Genomic DNA, 3,523 nt, shown 5'->3' on the forward strand with positions numbered 1-3,523 from the left:
GTATTCATGCACGGTATCCGCCGCACATTGTTGTCTCTCCCGCATGCTCCAATTGACCCTATGGAGGTCCAAATCGCAATGTCGTCAACATATAGAGCGTACCTGGCACCCTGCATGCTGCCCAACCAACTCGGTAGTCCTAACAGGGCAATGTTGAAGAGCAAAACGGACGTCACTGCCCACAGTTGCATGCCTCTACTTTCCAGCCGCGTGAACTCCGACTAGTTCTCCGATATTGAGCCTAACTCTTCGGTTCGAGAAAAAAGTTTTTGATATTGCCGCGTGTACAACAATAGCCGCTCGGCGGCTGCTCGGCACGCAGCACGTACACCACGCTGTGCGCTTCTGAAGAAGAAACTGACGTTCCGCTCTGGCCGTCTCGCTGTGCTGTTGCATTTTCTGAAGGCTTCTCGGTGCTGGTGTTTCTCTGGCGTCTAGACGTGAGCTACTAGCCCCACCTGCTAAGTGACAGGACCCCAGGACCCCGCAAGACAGCCGCTCATTGAGTCCTGATCAGCTTCCACTTGTCTGCACGCCCTTTCACCGCAGCAGCCGCCGCCTCGTGGAACTGGTCCCAGACTTTGGTCCCCTCAGCGAAGAGGCACCCACTCATCGAATCGACCTGGTGAGCATACCACCATGGCGCTGGCTAGCGTGTCACCCTTGATGCTTCAGCAAACCGGTGTGCCGGCCAGCTTCCATGGCACCACTTTTTAAGGCGTTTGACGGGCTTCACCAGTTTGAGCGGGCCGTCGATTTCAACCAGTGGAGTCTTGCACAGAAGCTGCGGAATGCATATTTTGCACTCGAAGACGGAGCCAGGGCTCGAATTACGGAACTCACTCTAAAGTTGTAGAGCGTTACGTCAAAATGACGACAGCATGACGACAAGGCGAGACGTCAACGCGTGAAGGAACGCGGAATCAACCAATGGCTAGTAGGGTGCCGGCCAGGAAGGGTTTATTTGCACAAGAGGTCGTATGCTAATTTTTTATAAGAACATGCAGTGAATAAAATTAACATTGTTTTATTCTTTCATAAAAGTGTATTTCGCTTTCACTGCCATGAAGCAAAACATAAGGAACATTCACTTTTGCAAATAACTGCTTTCGTGGGTAACTTTTGCTGCCATGAGGGCGCGCTGGCAGATGTAAACAGTGAACATGGCGGCCTTCAAAAAAACAGCTGATCCCACGGCTAGTTCCTGCTTTTTTTACGCGTCGTGTGAAATCAAGGTTCAATTTTGTTGTCCAAAGTGCGCGGATAACAATTATCAAAGCCAGTGAAGGCCACTGGCCTCCAGAAAGGAATTTGCACGAAACGTCGGGCCCGAAAATCGACGAAGACAACTTGAGGTAAGCTTGTGTTATTGGTTTAAAGATGCCATATGCCAAGCATATGATTTGGGTTCTTTTTATTTTGCGTTAGGAAATACAAGACGTCCACGAAGAACGGCTTGTTGGATAAAATCAACTTCTTTGGCCTCATAAACGTCTGGCACAAATGATTCAGTTAAGAAGTAGCAAGAACCAAGCAAGGCGGTTCGGCGCACCCTAACAACGTTGCTTGTTTTCGTTCGTTCTTTGCTGTGCTATAAGTTGCTGCAGCGCAGCACACGCATATGTTCCTGTAAAAACATATTAGCCCGAACTCAGAGCAAATGTTTTTCCCTTTTATTCCCTAATTTCGAAAAGCGGAACAGAAACTATTGCCTGTTTGTTTTCCCCGCTGTGTTCGCTGCTGCAATTATCTTAGCGGGATTGTCTCGAAATGGCGACAACACGAAGAATGCCTAGCGAGCAAGAGACAATCATAATAGAGTATATGGAGTGCCATCCGCTCTTGGCTCGGTCTTTTTCCTACCTAACAGACTCATACACAGCTGTTGAAAAGCGCGAGCTGTGGAACCAGCTTGCGTCGATTTTCAACAACGAGGGTTCGGCCGATTAAAAACATGATGCATGTGCCTTGCGCCTTACTAGCACTGTTTATTCCATCTGTGGTGTATTTTAGTCTTGGCGGAGGTGCAGAAATGAATAGACAAGTGGTTGAGCATTATTGATTGCTTCTCTTTTGGTAGTGCTCTTTTAGTTTCATGGTTTGCCATTACCAATCAGCCACACCTTTTACCCTGTTACAGCAGAGGAGATGAACAGGGAGCCTCAGCAAGTTGTCGAGAAGACCCACTGAGCCCCACAGACCGTAAGTTGGCTTGCCATTATTCAAGCTCCATACTACCCTTTCTGGCAGCTGCTTGAATGTAATAACACTATACTCTCTGGCAGCATTAGCAGCTGTAGCCACAATGCGGCAGTGATTCTACAGTATACACAAAACTATATCTGTCTGGATTTGCCACGCAGTGCAGGATGTTTATTTCTCTTGCAATGAGGCTGTGATATCTCCTAGCAGTCTAGCAAATGTGGACATGGAATATGCTACAACAATGCTGTCCAAGATTGCTGTCCTGTATATTTATGTCAAGTCCTCTAACACATTGTACCAAATGTTTTGCTTATTCCACAACGTGTTGAGCACATTTTCTTTCCGACAGCTACACCGGTGCCCTCGCCGCAGCCCTCACAGCAGCACACACCAGGGCCCCCACTGCAGCCCTCACCGCGGGCCACGCCTAGCCTTCTTGGGAAGCGACGGCGAGACGATGGGACCAATGAGGTGCTGCGCCAGGCGCTGTATGAGTCGCATCATTTGGATTCCCTTACTGAGGCCCGGAACCGCCAGGACGCTGCTTTTCAGGAGAGCATGCTGGAGGTGTGTACTCGCTGCGCACGCTGCACTTTGCAGAGTCGAAGCCGTCACCTGAGGAATAATTATCAGTGCTCTCTTTTGAGCACCTCTACTTCTGTTTTGACGCCTCTTGTGGGAGGTGGTTGGGACAGCTGAGTTTATGAAATTGACACGAGTCTTCTACAACCATACTTTGTCCAATATATCTCTAGCACCTGATCTCAATATTGGTTGTCAGTAATAATTTGTAATTGGAAGTATTTTTACATGCAGGCCATACGGGAGGCGACAGATGCTGTGCAGGCGTCAAATGGGCAGCAAGAGCTGCTCATCCGGAACGTGAACCTACTGACGCTAATTTCACAAAAGCAGCTTGAGCCACCAGCACCAGATTGAAGTCTTCATTCTTATTTGCATTATTTCATGTTTTTATATTTATAAAAGAACAGCTTCATATGTTTATATTTATTCAAGAACATTAGTTACTTCTCTGCCAGGTGCAGACTCATTGAACTATTTTTAGTTTGCACGTTAAAATTTCCGTTTTGTGTTTATTTTTATTTACATTGTTTGCTTCTCTGTCAGGATTCTGTTTTTGTAGTTATTCAAGATCATCTATGCGATGTGCCATAGCATCATTTTTTTATTTCTTGTAAGATCTGCAGGCCCGGATGCTTCACGCTGTTTATTTTCTTCCAGTTATGTAATTAAGCTCTGCCAGGTGTCGAAGCCTCCTATACTCTTTTATTTTCCATTCCTTTCACATGTTTACCTG

The 3,523-nt window shown here is 47.0% G+C and overlaps 1 long non-coding RNA gene across 1 annotated transcript; it reads left to right on the forward strand.

The window, feature by feature from the left end:
- The first annotated feature begins 464 nt into the window (after positions 1–464).
- On the forward strand, positions 465–2,625 carry LOC144095147 (uncharacterized). Its single transcript, XR_013306698.1, has 3 exons — positions 465–625; positions 2,141–2,202; positions 2,555–2,625. It is a non-coding gene; the product is annotated as an uncharacterized LOC144095147 (long non-coding RNA).
- Positions 2,626–3,523: the final 898 nt, after the last annotated feature.

The sequence above is a fragment of the Amblyomma americanum genome, chromosome 6, assembly GCF_052857255.1.
Source record: "Amblyomma americanum isolate KBUSLIRL-KWMA chromosome 6, ASM5285725v1, whole genome shotgun sequence".
NCBI lineage: Eukaryota > Metazoa > Arthropoda > Arachnida > Ixodida > Ixodidae > Amblyomma > Amblyomma americanum.